Raw genomic sequence first — 20590 nt, forward strand, 5'->3', positions numbered from 1 at the left:
AAACTCTCGACAGCAATATGTTACAAACATAACGTACGACTCCTATCAAGTTTCGTAATTAAACTTGGCAAAATGTTTACATTAAATTCATTCATTGTGACTCTCATGTTACGAAAAAAGCTAAACAATCATTAAGTATTTATTCTTAAAATAAATTAACAAGATCCACACTTAAGATCCTTTTATGTAATTTATTTGATAAACATATAAACTTATATAAATATATACATATGACTTATTCTACGTAACGTGCCCCGACATGATCAAGTGCTTAGGGCACTCGATTCGTAATCTGAGAGTCACGGGTTCGAATTCCTGTTAAACTAAGCATCATCGCCATTTCATTCATAGGGCGTTATTATGGTCAATCCCATTATTCGTTGGAAAGAGTACCCCAGGAGTTGCTTTTCCTCTTGTCCTCCTCCTTTGCTAAATTAGGGACAGTTAGCGTAGAACGTTTTCGTGTAGCTTTGCGCAAAATTCAAAACAAACAAACTTACTTAACGTAATTACAACTTCATAAATAGAGTATCATGTCATCCAGTGCTTCTAGTACACTGTTTGTTATGTTATTAGAAGCAATATTAACCACTTTCATTCACAACATTCTTGGGTTTGTATGAAACTATTCGAGGATCTGCATGATATAAGGTTCTAATCATGTATCATTAGGGGAGTATTTGACAAATCATTCTTTGTCACTGGGGCCCTTATCTTCACTTCTAGTATCTTTAACTGAGATGTCCTTTGTCATTATTACTTCATCAACTAACACAACAATAACGTCCTCCGACTCTGAGATTTCTGTCTATTTATCTCTTCCTCGTCAAAAGGTAATTCATTCTAACTTGAGATATCAGTTTTCATTTTGTAGCCGATTTACTGTTGTACATTTACTGAAGTACCTTAGCTTCTTTCAGTGTAATTTTGTTTTTTCTTATGAGGTATACTGTAGGCTGTGTCATTCATAAGTTCTGCCTGTTCTCGAAATTAATAGAGGATTCTCGATCGTAAGAATCAACAAAGTACTAGGTATGTGCTAGCAATTGACAATATTTTTGCCACGCGACCTTCGGTGAATGATCTAGTTTCGCATGATTTATATAAAAGCAGCGCACCAAGAGAGAAGAATATTGTTACTGGACATCTACAGCCAGTGTGCTGTAGGCCTAGGAAACTATAGTTGTGATTAATGCCTATTAATCCAGAAAAAAATATAATTTAACCACCAACATTTATATATTTCGAACATTACATACTGTTCAACTCAGCAACACTTTAGCTTCAGACACACAACAAACTTGGGCTCATTAGTTAACCAGTTTATCTACAGGTCTAAAAAAGTAGGACAAAATAAAATACATCACGAACAAAACAGAATCCAAAAGCCTTACGTTAAGAATTAGAAGTGGCAATTTTTTCATGGAAGAAACTATAGTAACAAAAAGACTCACGCGATTGGCAAGAGAGAGAGAATACAGTTTTACGCCTTTAAGAACACGGTTTTACATGGTATTTCTAATCCAGTTTGTACCCGATGTTTTTCAAAAGAATAATGCAAGAATATCTTGGCTTAATCAATTAAAAATTAGTGATTGGATAAAATTTCCAATTAATATGAAATTCATGAAATCATAACAAACATAAACACGTATAATTTAATGTTTTACTTTTTCCGATTAGTACATTTTCAGTCTTGCAGATTGAAATATTTGTGAAAAACAAACAATTTTATCACGTATTTTATTAATTTTTTTCATTAGAAAGGTGACAGATTTGAAGCTTCAAAACGCTTGATGTAAGCGTCATAAAGAAAGGCATTGCCACCCGCGTAGCAGAACCTTGTAATTTGTACTGCAACTCTTATATAAATTGTAAAAGGATGAAATCCTTCAGGAAAAAAATAATGCTATTTACCGGTGTGTCTGTGTGATACTTGTAGGAAAATCGATTTTTACCTAAAGATAGCCTGGCATGGCCAGGTGGGTTAAGGCGTGTGACTCGTAATCTGAGGGTCGCGGGTTCGCATGTTGGTCGTACCAAATATGCTCGACCTGTCAGCTGTGGGGGCATTATAATGTTACTGTCAATTCCACTATTCGTTGGTAAAAGAGTAGTCCAAGAGTTGGTGATGATTAGCTGCTTTTACTCTAGTCTCACACTGCTAAATTAGGGACGGCTAGCGCAGATAGCCCTCGAGTAGCTTTGCGCGAAATTAAAAAAACAAACATACAGTGAGTCATCAGCAAAATTCCACCTGGATTGACATATTTTATGTAAAGACCATATGTGTAGTTACTCTTTTGAAGAGTTTATACTTTCTATCTTGAATTATTCTATCCTTAACAGTATAAATTTCACCTACTTTCAGTGATGTCGAGAAAACCCACTTGTAGAGAAATACATATGTAAAAACGGCTCGTTTGGGTTGAGAAAATTTGTTTACGTAGAGGAGTGAACAACATTTTGACCTTCTTCGGTCATCGTCAGGTTCACAAAGAAAGAAAGAGGTAACTCACCGGAAGCTGATCATATGTTTGAAAGGAGTTGTGTATCTGAGTGTCGGAATGTAGAGGGCGGGATTATATATTTGAATATATAATTTTATATTATTTATTTTATTATTTTTTAATATAGGTATAAAGGTGTTCCTTTGTATTGGTTTATTTTGGTCTTAAGTTGTTGTATAAGTAAGGCTTCTTTAATTTTGCGTTTGTTTATGTTTGTTTCTTTATTTAGTATTTGAATGTTTCATATGGTTATGCTATGTTTATTTGACTTGCAGTGTTTGAAAACGTGTGAAGGTGACTTTTTATGTTCTTTGAATCTGGTTTCCATTTTTCTACTTGTTTCTCCAATATAGAAGTCGTGGGAGTTATCACATTGCATTTTATAAATAATGCTGGTGTGGTGTTTGTCAGTGTAGTTTTTACATAGTATAGACCTCAGTTTTGTGCCTGATTTTTGAATGAATTTGGTATTAACTGGAATATCATATTTTGTTAGTAGTTTTTTCCAAATGTTGGTTATTTTTCTGCTGATATCGGGAATATATGGTACGCAGCAGTATATGGTTTCGTGATTTTTTGATTCGTGAGATATATTTACTTTTGTGGGTTGATTTTGCTTTCTGTCTAGGTGTGTGTGTATAATGTTTTGTACGGTTTGTGGAGGATACTTATTGATGTTGATGAAGTATTATTTTATTTTGTCTACTTCATCGTTAATTTTATCTGGTGAGCATAGTTTTATAGCTGTGTTTACCTGGTTTCTTAGTATGTTGAGTTTTTGTTTTGTTTCATGTGCTGAGTCCCAAGGAATGTATAGTCCAATATGGGTGATTTTTCGGTTGATTTCTGTTTTAAATTGTGTATCGGTTCTTGTAATTTTGAGGTTAAGAAATGATATTTGATTGCTTCCTTCTTGTTCACATGTGAAATTGATGTTGGGATGTATAGCGTTAATGTGACTGAAAAAATTAAATGTGTGTTCTGTAAATGTGAATCCCGCAATCGTGTCGTCTAAATATCTGTACCAGTATAGTGGTGGATGCAATGCTGTGTTAATTGCTTGTGTTTCATCTTGTGTCATATAAATATTGGCTAGGATTTGTGATACTGGGTTGCCCATGCTTACGACATTTGTTTGTATATAGTTGTGGTTGTTGAACATGAAGTTTGTCTTCATCGTGGTGAAATCTATGAGGGTTGCTAATTGGTTACTGGGAATGTCTATAGATGGGTTAGGGTCTCGGATATAGAGTTCTAAGGCTATCTTGCAGGCTTCAGCGGTTGGAGCTTCTGTAAAGAGAGATATAACATCGAAACTAGCCATTAATGCTTTATGATTAAGTTGATTAAGATTAGACTTGAAATTTAAAGCGTCTTTGATGAATGAGCTAGCTGATGTTACATATTTGGAGAATGCCCATGCTTTGCATTTACCAAGATTGTAATTAAACGATTCATATGTGGACATTATTGGTCGTAATGGAGAATCTGGTTTATGAGGTTTGGGGATGCCGTATATTTGTGGTGTGCATGAGTTGGTTTCATGTAGGTAGGAATAAAGTGTTTGTAAGATTGTGTTGGCTTTTTTCATTTTTAGTAGTATTTTGTTTAGTTGCGTTTCGTGTGTCTTTGTTATATTTGTGTGTATTGGTTTAAATTTGTTAGTGTCTGATAGGATGTTCTTCATTTTTTGGATGTATTCCTTTGTGTTCATTATGACTATAGCGTTTCTTTTATCTGCTTTTAGAATTTTAATGTCTTTGTCTTGTTTTAGGTTTTAAATGGAATTAATGTCTCTTTTTGTAAGATTATTTTTTAAGTTTCTATTTTGTGAAATTATGTTGATGGTTTTGTGAGAAAATTCTTTGAAAAAATCGTTTAAGATGTTGTTTTCAGGTGTTTCTGGAAAATATAAATTTTTAATTTTACCTGGGAAGTTTGGCTGTTGGGTGTCAATAAAATTGTCTAACTTGTTTTCTTTCTGTTGGTTGTTTTCTTGTTTTTGTTTTCTGTGGAAAGTATCACAAGTCTCCTGGCTAGATCTTCTAAACATGATTTTATTTCTAAGGTTGGAATGTACCTAGGTGCTATTGCGAAGTTGAGTCCTTTGTTAAGTAGATGTATCTCGTCTGTGTTTAATTGTCGGTCGGATCTGTTAATTATGAGGTTAGTGAACGGTTTGACGTGTTGTCTTTTCTGTTATTTACATCTTAGTTTTTCTAGTTTTTTGTTGTGGCAGATCTTTTTGTCTCTGTCATTCCTAGTGTTGATCTGTTTCATGGTTATTTAAAACCCTTTTTTTTCGAAAGATATCAAATTTCAATTTATTTATTTGCTTGTTAGTATTTTTCTGAAATCACAAGCATGGCTCTAATTTATTCCAGGGACCTTCATTAATGTTCATTTCTTACCAAAATAGTGTACTCACTGTACATTGCTAGATATCAATACACAATCGACGTTCAAAAGTTATTTTCCCAGCAGCTAAGCGGAAAGTCTGGGGGCTTATAACTTTCAAAATCGGATTTTGATACTCGTGTAAGCAGTACGCAGATAGGTTATTGTGTTGTTTTGTACTTACGATCAAACAAAACAATGAAGAGTTATATTATTTTTCATAATCTATAATTAATGCTTATTTATAATTTAAAAATATGTAAATTTAGCGTTATACAAAATGTAACCAGTATGTGGCGCAGAGGTTTTCCGTTGTCTATAATTAACTGATTGATATCGAAAGTTAAGGATGTTTAAAAGGAAATTTACAGGTTTCAGTTATAAACCAAATAACTTTAGTGTAAATGGTGAGTTTAAATGTTTTACTTTATGGTTGCCAAACTTTCTTGTTCGTGTAGAATTTTTTCTTGCGAGAGACAAAACTGTAATATACCGAGTGATGTAGCCAACTCAACAACATAATTCAGGATCAGGTTACTCTTTGAAAGATAATTTATATTTTTGCTATACCTTGTTGGTCCTACTCTAGTATGTTGCAGAAACAAACACAACGTCGACCATTAACACATAAACATCAGTATAAAGATATGTGTGTAATCAAATGGACAGATGAACCGAAATAGAATCATATCGGGACCAACAAAACAAAAACGAAGTTAAATGTTAGAATAGAACTTTTTAGAAGTTAGTTTTCCCAATACCATAATCTTCTGTGTTGTATGGTATTATTCTCACTCTTAGTACCATAGTGAAGCATGTAATACTAACAATAAAGCTGAGTTAGAAGCTACACTATCAACAAAAGTTTTATTGTTGCATTAGAAACACATTAAATCTTCTGGTATTAGACTGCACTCTGAAGTACTAGACATAATACAAAACGTTTTGGAATAGTATGGGATCTGTTGGTCCTTCCTGGCTCTTACATTCTCTAATTTAAACTATAAATATTAATGAATACATTTTTAAAAATCTTAAAGCCAGTACTTATCATTCATATACTTATCAAGCTTTCTGTTAAACTCCATTAAATTTTCTGCTTCACAATATCCAAAGACAACCCACTCCAAAGGCCAACTATCTTGTAAGAAAAATAAAGTTATCTTAGCTGAAGGTGACTTCTACTCTGCCAGTGTTTATACTTGAGTCCCTTAGTCCTACTATACTCACTGTTAAGTATGGATAAAGATGATGCATCAACATTATCAGTTCCCTTTACAATCTTAAACACCTCTATCATATCACACCCTTCCTCCAATCCTTCTTTTTTCAAGAGAAAGCAGAATGAGATATTTCAGCCACTCTTCATATGACAACTCCATCGCAGACACCTTTCTAGTAACCCAACTTTGAACCCCTTCAAAAATTTAAAGCCCTTCCAAAGGTAAGGATACCAAGACTGAACACAATACTCCAAATATGACATAACCAATGAATCATACAATGAAATTATAACTGCTTTAGACTCGTATTGAAAATCTCTGTCGATATAACCTAAAATTTTATTTGCCCTACTACCAGCAATAGCACAATGCTTGAATAGCTTCTGCGACTAATCAGCTATTACATCAAGATCCCATTTTCTCTATTGTTTAGATTATTCCCTTCCAAATTATTATTCATATAATGATAACCCAGTAGAATTATTTTGCATTTATTGTAATTAAATCCCATCTGCCACTTATTTGCCCAATTCACTGAATGATATAAATCTTTCTGTAAACCAGCAGCATTCTCTTCACAGGTAGTAACACCCTATGTCTTAATGTAATCTGCACATTTAAGTAACGTATTGACCATTCTTTCATCTGTGTCATGGATGCATATCAAAAAGAGCAAAGGTCCTAAGACTTGAACCCTGAGGTACCTCATTTGTGACATTTGTTGAACTGCATTTGTGACAATCCTTTCTTCCTGATCTACTCTTACTCCCATCAACACAAATAGTAACCTTTTGAAAGAATGTCAAAAGATTTCATAAGGCAAGGTTTTCTATCAGTGAAACCATGTTAGCTATCTAATAAAATTCTAAACTTGGTTAAATAACTTTTTGAATTTTTTTTTAAAATCAGACTCTCCAAAATATGTTCCACAACTGAAGTAAAACTAATGGGTCTATAAGTATTGGGACAATTCTCATCACTCCTGTTGAAAAGAGAAGTTACATTAGCTAATTTTCAATTTATTATGCTTCTCATTATTTTATTTCTAATACTCTTTGTGAGCCAACATTGTTTTTACTTGCTGCTACCCTGTTCTTTCTGTAAGGAAAATATTTACCTTGAATATTGAAAATTTTTTTCTTTAAAGATTTGCTACCCTGTTCTTTCTGTAAGGAAAATATTTATCTTGAATGTTGAAAATTTTTTTCTTTAAAGATTTTCCACATTTGCTTTGTATCAGCATAACACAGCTGCCCAATTCACAACAAATAATTCTTGTTGCTTCCCTTCAAAATTTGATTTTTGAAATTTGGAATCAAAGTATTCTGATTTCAATATGCACGAAAAATATTAAACTTAATACAACAGTGATCACTTGTACCCATGTGTTCTCCAATTTCCAACCTATATTTTTGAAGTTACAACAAATCTCAAATAGTAGTTTGTAGTAAGACTTAGGGAAGTGAAATTTAAAAAAAATTATTAATGCATATATATATAAATACAGGGAGCAGTGTGTGTGTTTACATATATATATGTAAATACAGGGAGTGGTGTGTGTATTACATATATGTATATATGTGAATACAGGGAGTAGTGTGTGTGTGTTTATATATATTAAATACAGGGAGTAGTGTGTGTGTGTTTATATATATTAAATACAGGGAGTAGTGTGTGTGTTTACATATATATAAATACAGGGAGCAGTGTGTGTGTTTACATATATTTATGTAAATACAGGGAGTGGTGTGTGTTACATATATGTATATATGTGAATACAGGGAGTAGTGTGTGTGTGTTTACATATATATACACACAACTTCCCATATTTACAGATGTTAGTAAGCTTTGTTATACACATTTATTCATTATATTGTCAAACAGCATTTGATTTTGTGTTTTCGTTTACCAATTTATTCTTTAGGAAGTGATAAATGAAAAAGGACATTGCCTGAAATATTGTAACAACAAATGTACATATATTAAAGTGTGTACATATGTGTAGTTAACCTTTTGGTGGTTCTATCTTCAACATTTCCTTATATCTCCTTTAATAACCACTCCACATAATTTTCTACAGTTTTAAACCAACTATAATATTATTACATTAAGGAAACATAAATAATAAGTTATACATTGTTAGACACACGTTATGACAGACTCGAGAAATAGAACATTACAAGCAGTTTTATAATTTAACAAATATTCTAATGTCAAATAATTGTATATATTAACTCCAGTGAATTAGTGAAAGTGAAATGTTGATTAAAATAAAAATATGTTCCTTGTTATTTATTTGAGGTGTAAAGGTCAGTTTTTATAAACTTTTATCAAAACAGTTGTCTTCCCCACCATAGCAGTTAACTACCTCATACTGTCAAAATTTCACATAGAATTTGCTAAGTATAAAGCTTTAGAAACTAGAACAGTTAAATCTAATCATCACTAAATGCTAAAACAAATTAAATGTAGTGCAAAGTGATATTTGATGAAAATGTTTTCATTTTTCAAAAGGGTTCCTCTTGAATTTTTTATTAAGAAAAGTATGTACTTTTCAGTAGTCATTCAGGTTGTTGCTGCACTTTGTTATAGCATGTATGATATAAGCCAGATCATTTTTATTCATTCTCAGTGGATGGGAAATGCACTACCAATCAAGGTTATATCTACTTTTTATATGTGGCATGGTAGTAATGTTAACTGTAATGTATTTCAGACTAACTAAATCATGCTACTCCAAACATAAGCTTCTTATATTTGTGCAGACAGCTATAATATCACTTTAAACATGATGTGGAATTAGTAATTAATAAAGCAGATCTTTTGTATTAATTTTCACAGTTACTGTATATTTACATTGATTCAATTCAGTTGTTGATTCTGTGTATTTTTGCAAAGTGTATCTATATTATTGGTATGTGTGCGAGACATGATTTATTCACCACTTTAAGAAAATTACAGATCTAATTACTTAACATCTTTCAATCTGCTTTCTGTTGTCAGATATTTTAACTATAAAAGATGCAACCAAGGTTGTCCTGAAGGAGAGACATATTTACGTAACTTAAACAACCTCATCTTCTACTATGCAGTATTTATAGTATCGATAGTTCTTGTGTTATATCAGTTACTTTTTAAGGAATTATTAGCAATATTTTAACTTAAACCATCAAATGTAGTATTTCTATTGAGAATCCATTAGTCAATTAAACAATACAACATAAAAAAACAAACACTTTCATTTGAACCTACTTACATTGATTATCTGTAGAATTATTTGTTGATGATTGGAGCACTTAACTAAATGTCAGGATTATTTGTGTAGACTTTTTTAATTTTTATAGTTATTAAATGGAGTTATGTTGTACCAACAACAAAGAATAATACAAGAGATGTTATTTATAATAAAAACATGAGAAATTGATCCTTTGTCTAAGTAAGAGATTTAACTTTGTTCATAAATATAGTAGTGCAATGTTGAATGTTCTATGCAGCAATCATAACAAGTAATCTTTGTTGACAAACACGAATTTGTGTGGTGTACTAATTGTTCTTTTATAAAACTTCATCAAAGAGAAAGAAAATGATGTGAGGAAATTATGAAAAAGTTAAGTATTGTGTCAATGGGGTCCCTATGAAAAATATACCACGATAAAACAAATTGGTCAAGGGTAAGTTTAAAAGTAACATGTACCTCAAGAGCTTTTTTCAAAAGATTGATAACATGATTTAAAGGTAAATTTGTACTCACTAATAACATAGTAGAGATAAAAAGTTCATTTTTGGAACAAACACAAATTACTTAACAGGTGTTATTTTACTTTAACTGTATCACTTCATTCATTAGTTACTTGATGTTTGTATGTTGGAATTTTGTTTAGTTTTTGTTCTACATTCATTAGTTGTTTTTTTTTTAAATTTCAGTTGAGTGAGTATCTGATATTTAGCTAATTATTTTGTAAATTTTGCATCACAATTTCTTTCTTTCTCCTTCAAATACCTTTATAGAAAGGGAAACTAAGTTACGGGTCATAATTCTGCTGAATTTCCAAACAAGTGTTAATTAAATTTCATATACTAGCTATTGAAATAAGAAACAAGATGGTTTGACAATTACTGCATATTACTTCCAGCTTTGTTAATATTTTGCTTCTTCCTTGTGTAAAAGAGAGAGAGAAAAAAAAAGAGTTATAAACATGTTACTAGGCATGAGGAATATACTTGCCCAGACTGAACACTTCCAGCTTATTTATTTTATTAGCATGACTTAATTATTGCAAATGTGTACATATTTTATTCATTGCAATGACTTACTTCCATACGTTACATTATCTCCTTTCACAAGATTAACTTTTCTCATTTAGTGCTGCTTCCTATATGTAAAACATGTTTTACGCATATCACAAGACTTGTACCACCCATCCATGAGAAATACTTGATTATAATGAGTTTCTCATACAAATTACCACATGAAAATCTTCCACCAATGAGAATGACATGCATTTTGTTATGCATATGATTAATATTCAGGTCTACTGCATTATCATTTTTTTTCAGCAGGGTTTTATTAAGTTGTTTGAAATTTTTCTTTAGCATGCTTCCCAATCATAACTTAAATAGTTATACTTCTGAAGCAGTCTTTTGTATTAACCATTTTTGGTTATGGAGCTCATGTCTTTAAATTCTCTATCCAATCTTTATTGTTTTCATGTGTTTTATTCTCTCACGTGTTTGTATTCGTCTATCAAACAATTTGTTCTATATATTATATCCCACAAATTTCAAGGTTAATGTTACAACTTTGAGTATCACACCTCTTGCAAAACACTTTTTCTTTGATGACATGCTGGGTGAGTTGTGGTTGGGATTATCTGTGATTATTTGCCAAGATATTGGTTACTACATAGGTCAAGCATGTACTCCGAAACTTCCATCACTTCCCCAAGAACATGTTAAATCTATTTAGTTTAACTAAGATTTTAATAGCCTTTTACTGAACCCAGATTGTGCCGTGTTTCAATGCTCCATCTGTAGAATCAGCTCAGCCTTAAAAGCATGTTTAGACATAATTTCTCATGTGTCATCCATTTACTTGATTTCATAAATCCCTGTTTTTCTTTGTCGCATGATAGTTCTTATTTAGTCTTTCTATCTTCCCTGGATATTAGACATCTTGTGGAGCATCTTACTTCCCAACTGGATGAGAGTGACAGCATCTTTTTTTCTCTCACGGGCTGCCAATCACTTTTCTTTGATATATTATCAAAACTTGTTCTTAGCAGCTGTAGTTTATTTTGTCAATTTAGAGGCAAACTATGATGTCCTGCAATGTTTTACCCAAACCCAGCTTTCACACATTTGTCTAAATCTCATTTCATTCTACAATACATCATCTATCCTAGGCTATGCACCAAAATCTTGAAGTTTATCATCGTCATCTCTTGACTTACTCACACACATGATTTCTTTGTTGTCAGGATTTTGTAGATCTCAGTATCATCTTTTCCTCGGTTATTTCTCCACTCACTTATCTCAGAAAATTACATGTTGCCCCTTCTCTTTAGTGGTAGGTATCAACCATGTTCCTGACACACTCAAATCTCATGAAGAATCCTCTACCATTTCTTCCTTGGAAAATTGTTTGTCACAGTTAAAACCTCAAAGCACCTATTTCCATTTCCTTTTTAGCATTCCTCAATGCTTCCCTGTTTTTTCATCCAGGAGTTCTGTATTTCATTTTCTTTCATGTAAATTGGCACAATGCCAACAGTATCAGTGACAACCAAGTGAATTCTGGTTTTGTGGGAGCTTGATTGTAAGAATTTGTTCCTCTTTAGTTATTTTTTGCTAGAGATGAGTGGATTATTTGAATTCTATCAAAAAGACTTTTAATACAATCTCTATCTCTACTTCCTTTGTCATAGAACCCATTTCCTTCTCTCAACCACAGGATCCCATCTTTGACATGCCATTGAACCTGTGGCTCATCTCAGTTTTTATTCTAGGCTGTTTGTTGTCTGTCCCTAAGAAAACTGAAGAGTGGCAACTTGTTATGTATTTGTTCCACCTCACTGAATTTCTCGTTCTCCTTTGTTTCAACATGGAATTGTTTCTCACTCTCAGGTGGTTTTTTACTCAAGGTATGTGGATGATCAAGATGGATGTCATGAATGCTTTCTTACTTATTCCAATAGCTCTGAAGTCATCACTACATGTCCAACAAGGGATATGTTATCAGTTTTAAAAACTCCCGTTGAGGCTTAGTTTGGGCCCTATGTTTTTTATTTTATTTGAGTATTTTGAGCTTTTTCTCATCATTGCCAAACTCATTGGATGCATTTTAATTATGATATGGATGACTTGTTACTGTTATTTCATTGTGAACAGGAGTCTACCTTTCATACATTTCATCTGCTCCAGGAAATAACTCAAGTGGCCTGGTTAATCATATTGAAACTCCTGATGTGCTATCGCTTTTGGGGCTGTGTTTTACTGTGGTTGCCACAATACCCTTTATTCAAGATCATATGTGAGCTCATCAGTGGACTTTTTACGATTAATGGACTCATGCATGGGATCCTCTTCAGGGTCTTCAGTGATTGGTGAGGATCCACACTTAGACAAATGGTCCACTTTCTCATCCTCATCTGGATTTTCATCTCATGTCTAGAGATGGAGGGCATGGGTTGATCAACAGGAGGCTTTGGAGTGTTGGTTTACAGCTGAGGAGTGTTATTATATCAAACCTGGGGCATTTAGCTGTATGTCAGGCTTTGGATCATTTCTTCCATCTGGCCAGACATTGTCTGGTCATGATTCATTCCAACAATTCCACAGTGGGTACTTGTCTCAGTTACCAAAGTGGCATTCATTCTGGATCCATATGTTCTTATATGTTGTATCTTTTTTTCTGGACTGATATGAAAGATATCCATATCATTGTTTGTTATATTCCAGGTGTTTCAACATTGTCACAGATCATCTTTCCCATTCAGACAAAGTCTGTCAGATGAAATGATCTTTCAATCATCTTGTTTTTCATGGTTTTGACTTCAGTATGGTGCTTCTCACATCAATGCCTTTACAACACTGGTGCACAAAGTCCAGCCCGTGATGTCCAACGGGAAAGTCAAACATAGAGAGTTCGTGCCTGTGTGAAGATTAAATGCTATAGAAGAATATGCATCAGATTAGATACTGAATGGTTCCATATTTGTGTCAAGCAATAAAGAAAATTTAATAAGCAAATTTCGTTAGTGCATAGACATTTAATCATTGGCGCAATGACATAATATTTCTGTAATTACGAAATCTCACACATTCCAATTGTTCTTTGAGATTTACTTACAAGCCTATTTTGATATTATTTCATAACAAAAATGACAGCTAATCATCAAAGAAAAGTTGACGACGAAAACCGGCAGTTTCATGATGATTGGACTGTGCAATACTGTTTTGTTGAACAACAGAAGAACGTGATTTGTCTGCTGTGTCATTCGACAGTAGCAGTGGCAAAGGTATCCAATATAAAGCATTTTTATGAGTCGAAGCATAAAGTTTTCCACAACTTTGTTGGTGATGAATGAACAGCTCGAATTGAATCTCTGAGGCAGTCGCTGAATCACCCACCTAGCAGAATGTTTTCTCAAAGCAGTCAGCAGATTTAGTTAGGTCAGTTACAATATTTTGTTGATGATAGCAAAATCTGGCTGACCGTTCACTGATGGTGATTTTGTCAAGCAATGTTATGATTACTGTATCGGAAAAGTTGTGTCTGGAAGCAGTTTGCAAGCTACAGATGGTGGCTTTGAATCATATGACTGTTGAACAAAGAATTTCACACCTCTCAGCAGACGTGACAAGGCAGCTTACAAATAAAGCAGCCAACTTTGTCAACTTCTCTTTGGCAGCAGACGAGTTGACTGACATCAGTTCAACAGCACAGCTACTAGTTTTTGTTTGTGGTGTGCCATCATCGTTTGATATCACAGAGGAACTAATCGACATGGGTTCCATGAAGGGTCAGACAACTGGATCTGCTCTATTCGAGGAGACAGTACGATTGTGTAGTGGTGTTTCATTGGATTTCATGAAACTGTTAAGTGTCACAACTGATGGTGCACCAGCCATGACCGGAAAAAGTAGTGAGCTGGTAGCACTGTTGATGAAGCATCGAAGAAAGCAGAACAGACAGTTGGTGAAGTTGCACTGTATTATTCACCAACAGAACCTGTGCAGTAAAGAACTTGGTTTTCAGGCACTGATGGCGTTAGTGATGAAAACCATTAATTTCATCAAATCACAAGGGCTCAATCGCCGTCAGTTTCAAAGTCTTCTTGAAGAAATTGATTCAAACTATGGTGACCTTGTGTATTACTGTGAAGTACGCTGGCTGAGTTGAGGGAAGATGCTCAGAAGATTCTGGGAGTTGTTTGATGAGCTGATAGAATTCCTCAGAAGCAAGAACAAAGACACAGAAGTGATTTCCATGACTAATCCAGCATGGCAAGCTGATTTGACCTTTCTGGTCGACATGACACAACACTTGAATGATCTGTATTTGAAGTTGCAAGGCAAAAATCAGCTTGTCTGTCAGCTTGCAAATCACGTCTCAGCTTTCAGGACAAAGTTGCAGTTGTTCCAGCAGCAAGCAGCATCAGGCAACTTCGTGCACTTTTCCACTTTTCAGTCACAGCTACAGAAGAATCAGGACATTGACACACAAGTTTATGTTTGGAAGCTAGATATCTTGATTCAATCCTTCAACTCACGGTTTTATGACTTTGACCAATGCAGATTGTTGATGAAACGTTTTGCTGATCTGTTCTGTGTGTCAGTGGATGACTTGTCAGCAGAATATCAGCTTGAACTTACTGATCTCCAAGCATCTGATGAACTGTGTGCTATTTACTGAGAAAACAATTTGCTTTACTTCTACAAAACGTTGCCTGATACATTTGCTAATCTGAAAGAGAATGCACTTGTCCACACCAGCATGTTTGGCAGCACGTACTGCTGCGAACAGGCTTTCTCGCATATGAAACTAAACAAAAACAACATTTGCAATGAGCTGACTGATGATCATCTGGAAGCAGTCTTGCGTTTTTCAACGTCAAACATCAAGCCAGACATTTCTAAGCTCATAGATGACATGCAGCACCATCCATCGCACTGACTTTGTGATAGTTGATGTATCATAACATTTCTTAGAATAATGTGCAAACTCTTTGATGTAATCGTTATTTGTGTGTTCTTAAATGTGATGTCTATCTTGTGTGAAACAACTGTGGGACAATTTTAATCTTCACTTTTTTGTGGCCTCCAATGGTTACGAGAAGTCTGTTTGTGGCCCCTGACTCAAAAAGTTTGTGCAACACTGCTTTACAACATCCTTCAACCACAAGCCACTTCTATTTTGGACTATGGTTACTCACCCTGGAAATCAACACATTCAGTCAGAATTGGGTCAACAGATATCTGTATGTTGGTTTTCCCATTCACCTTCTTTATTGAATTATTTAATTTCATCCATACCACTCCATGTCAGGTTTTTCTGATTGCTACTTACTGACTGACTCATCTGTGTTTTTTTAATTATCCAGCTACCTCTCTCCTTCCTTTTTTTTTGGTAACATTGATCATATCACTCTTCTTTTCCTCTGTCTTCATGCTTGTTGTTTGTTTGGTCCTTGGTAAATAAATCAGATTTGTTGTGATGTGTAGTTTCATTTCTCTGGAGTGTTCCACTTGCCTTCCATCCATGAAATGTTTTCTACCATTTATCTCTGGAATGGAGATTTTCACCTGATTTGCTCTCTGTTCCTGGTATTGTTGTTTCTTACTAGGCATTTTAATCCAGGACCTACTATCTCTTTGGTTTCCAGTTATCAGGTGGCTTTGTACCATACCTTCCATTTTTTCCCAATAACTCCATATTGATAAATTTCTTCCAGAATCATTGTCCTCAGTGGCAGGCTACTCTTCTGGACTGTTCCTCCATTGCCTTACTCTATTTTCATTTAAACCACTTTTTGCCTGTTCCTTGTATTACCTTTCCGTTAAGATTTATTTCCTTCTTCTCTTAGCCTGAGGACTTTGGTCTGATTTACATGCCAGCATTCTTTCATGTACTCTTGATCATCCTACATATTTCTACTTCATCTGAATCATTCTCTTCTCTCCAAAACTACAGTGGCTAGTGAGGATAACCCATTGATCTACATTCCTTCCATCAGCCATCTTTATCACATGTCTGATCCATAAAAATGTTTTGATGTTTTACATTTTCTCTCGTATTTCATCTTTGTCATCCCATGGAAGAACTTTTCAACTGCACATATTGACTATGTCTAACACATTTGTCTCTCGCTGTTTGCACAGTATCACCATTTCATCCTCTTTGGACTATTTTCTTTGATGTGTAGCCACTCTTCAAATTTCCATGTGACTTTGGCTCTGTAAGTTATTTTTTATAATTCTTTAATTTTTCAGGAGCCTTATATGCCTTTTGATGGCAATGTTTCATTGTTATTAATGTTATTACACCTTCTGAACTTGAAGTGTAGACAGTATGCTCCTCACCCTATCCCTGCATGAATGTCAGTTCCCAGTAACATGAATTTTGGATGTAGCTGGCTTACTGAGTGTGGTTTATTGTGTCTTAGCTACTCTACTCCTAGAAGCGGTTCCATTGTTTTCTCACACACCACTTGGATACTGTTTTCCATCCACATGTATCATAATTTTCTTCAATGGACAAAGAGTTCAGTTGTGGTACAGTCTCTCACATCAGTTCTTTGCATCTTATTCTCTTGTTTCCAGATGTTTTCTTTCTATGCTTTCAAAGGATGCTTCTCTTATTCCATTGCACTGGTCCTTTCAATTATGGAGGGGATTCAAGGTATTCATATGAACGCAGGTATAATATAATTTTCCGATACTATAATTTGGATTTTCGATAGATACTTGCGTTGTTTCACACATCCCACTTTTCTTTCTTTTTTAAAGCAGAATCTTTCAATTTTTGGCAAAACTAGTAGTGTTAGTCTGGTACAATTAAATAGAGGAAATAACATGGGTAACCCTGAATATGTGGCAGTCTCACTGGTTGAGGGTTGTGCTGATAAATTGCATGAGACACATTAGAATAAGTCATTTCAAATGGAGGGGAGGCAGAAGGCTTGTGGGATGCATGTAAAAATGTTTAGCTTATAGAGGGTAGCAATACATGTGAATAGCTATTTATATAGGAGATGGTAAGTAGTGCATGGAAATGCATTTTCAGTAGAGAAAGTAATTATATTTATAACATTAATACACTATATGTCGTGTAGAGGGGAAATGTATGTGCTGCTTAACCAGTCTATAGGATGATATTCCTGATGTATTGAAAATGTGATTTAAATCATAAAATATGGAAATGTTCAATATAAGGAACACCTTGCCATTTTCTGGCCAGCAAGGAATTAAAAAAATGCAGAATAACAAGTGGACAGTTTGATTCATCTCACACAAATACAGCTATTTCATTTTACATCAACAAATATTTGTGTTAAAAATAACTATTTAAGTCCCAGAAAAAGTAGTTACATAGTTCATAAAGTTAAAATTTGAAACTGAATAACTGCACATTGTGATTAAAAGAGAGCATTTAGTAACTTCTGTGGAGTAAAATAACTGTATAAAGACATCATTACCTTGTGAAATTTTAAAGCATATTTGGTCATACACAAATTTACAAGATTTATAGAGCAGAATAATCAATAGTGTCATTGATATTCTTGTACTTAAAAGCATACATTTACTTCAATGTATTAACTCACTCATGAATGATTAGCTGAAAAGATTCTAAAATTGTCACGTTACTAGTACATCTTGATTGTAACACCAGAATCAGTTCCAAAAAGTTATTAATGTTATTTTAAAAAGTGGTGCTTACATGTGTCAATTTTACCTACTGTTTATTTTTATTGATACTTTATGGTAGTCTTCATATAATGAGAGACATTCAGTTATGTATGATATTGTGTTTCCTGTATAATAAGATATGCATACAGTTTTATTATTGTACATATAATTTAAACAGGTGATTTTCCATTGTTTATTTGTTTTTTAAAGCACAATAATTTTATCACGAGAATCTGGTATTGTCTTTATGTACAAGAACATTACAGATTCTGATGATATTTCTTTAATTGTTGCAGTGGTACATAAAGCCGTAGACAGAGGAACTGGGTTGGAAGTTGCTGTTAAGAAGATTTATTTAACCTAGCAACCTGATAAAGAAGGTTTAATTACTGAACTATTAATATTGTGTGATGTGAAACATCTGAACCTTGTGAACTGTGTGGATAGTTACCTTGTAAGAGATGAACTCTGGGAAAGTGTTCTTAGTGTTACATATTAGTTAATTCTTCTGTAATTTTAATTTTACATTCTGTAGAGTGTACGCTAAGGTAATACCTATTTAACTTAGTAGGACAATTTTGAGTAACACTTGGTTTAAGAATAATTTTACGTATCACTCTCACAAGTTTACTTTTTTAAAATTTTAGTAATAAATAATACATGATAATTTTTATGTGAGAGACTGTAGGATATAGCCACAATTGCTTTTGATACACTGATTTTCACTTCATTCTATGTATATTATAACCATAACTTTTGAAGCCATAAACAAAACACATTCAAATTGAACTGACTACACTGCATATTTTAAAAAAAAAGATTCTAGGATACAAGCTACAGTGTAGAATTAAAAATGTATCATAGGTTTTGAAGGTGACTGATGAAGTAGGTCGCAGTGGGGATACACAATTTTTTAACCTCAACCTCCAATTTGTTGGTCTTATATTAGAAGATTAGAAACTAGGAGAGATGTGGGTGCTCGAGTCCACAACGTCCCACAAGATCTTAAATTTATTTGAAGAAAGTGTCCAGTCTCAACTGTTTCACTTTTTATTAATAGGCTTTCTCCTGCAGTTAAAAGAGAACATCAATTTTACGTTTTTTTCATGAAGTTCATTTTTCCCCTTCATTTTTGCATACAATTTGATAGTGTTAATATAACTTAACATGTGCGATGAAGTTGGAATTTATCTTTCCTCACTATCTTTTCCATTTTGTTCATCTTCTGAATCTCTCGCACTATTACCATCTTGTGATTCTATTATAGATTTTAAATCAATTTCATTATTTTCTATTAAAATATTCGTGGGAAGTTTCACAAAACTTTCTATGTTTACAGAATCATCTGCATCAATATTCTCAATTAAATTTTGGATTTCACTAGAATCATCATAACAAATAACTTCTCCACAGTCTCTGCCATTATCAAGAATAAGTTCACAGTTTTGAAAGCACTTTATTACATATTCATCTTTTATGTATTTGAATGAATGACATGAAAATGTAATTGCATCTAATGCCTCAATTTTTATGTTCATTTCAGATGCTCCCTTACAGTTGTCCATGTTTGCAATAATATGCCTAAAATCAATATTCTGTATTTCAATTTTATAAACTGTATAATTCCATTATCTAGTGGCTGAAGAACTGATTTTGTACATGGAGATAGAAAGACTAAAGAAACATTTGAAAAGTTGAACTTTTGTGTGACAAGTTGCATTATATAGGAAAAGTACAATATTCCTGTTTTCTTCTTCTCGTTCTTTTGTTTAATTTGTTTTAAAATTCCTCAAATATAGCACTTGTTATCCATTCTTTATTATTCCCTTTCCATTTCAAAAGAACTTGATTCTTCCTCAAATTTTAGAAACAGTGCAGATTTTCACTTTTACCTATTACCCATGGTTTCTCTAGTTTTCCATCATCAAATGCAACCAAAAGTACAGTCAATAATTTATTTGAATAGCGACCTTCAGAATAATGATGGCAGAAAAAATGAACAGAATATATTTAACCAGTGCTTACTGTAACAAAATGTCTGAGAATTTATTAATATTTAAACAAATTATTAATTAAACAAGAATTTATTAATATTTAAAGAAATTATTAATCAAATAAGAAATTAATATTTAATCAAAAATATTTTTTCTGGCTTACTCAGGTTCTAATCTTACTTGTTGATAGATGAGATTGGTGAAAGATAGTTTTCTGCCCACGTTACACAAGTTCCACCAGGTATAGTGTCTTTTATAAGAGAAATCTTAAGATAATGCTGAAAATTTTAATATTTCCTGCTTGTGCAGGTTTCCACCTTATACATTTTCTGGCTTAAACAGATGTTACTGCATTTATTTCAAAACATTGTTTTTCTCATCTCAAAATGACATTGTTGTAACAAAGTGAAAATAACTTCAGAATTCATGCTATAACTAATAATAAATATAATTGGTTTAAAAATGAATCCCTGAAAATACGTTTCTCAATGAAAAGAATGAAACTGTTTACAATCAGACAGCAATAAAGAAATATTTGGTTTGATGTAGCTTGGTTTAA

The 20590-nt window shown here is 33.3% G+C and overlaps 1 long non-coding RNA gene across 1 annotated transcript; it reads left to right on the plus strand.

Annotated features, from left to right (window-relative positions):
* Positions 1 to 5007: 5007 nt before the first annotated feature.
* On the plus strand, positions 5008 to 19736 carry LOC143255414 (uncharacterized). The gene is made up of 2 exons (XR_013030634.1): positions 5008 to 5314; positions 18334 to 19736. It is a non-coding gene; the product is annotated as an uncharacterized LOC143255414 (long non-coding RNA).
* The last annotated feature ends 854 nt before the right edge of the window (positions 19737 to 20590 follow it).

Source organism: Tachypleus tridentatus, chromosome 7, assembly GCF_004210375.1.
Source record: "Tachypleus tridentatus isolate NWPU-2018 chromosome 7, ASM421037v1, whole genome shotgun sequence".
NCBI classification, from domain to species: domain Eukaryota; kingdom Metazoa; phylum Arthropoda; class Merostomata; order Xiphosura; family Limulidae; genus Tachypleus; species Tachypleus tridentatus.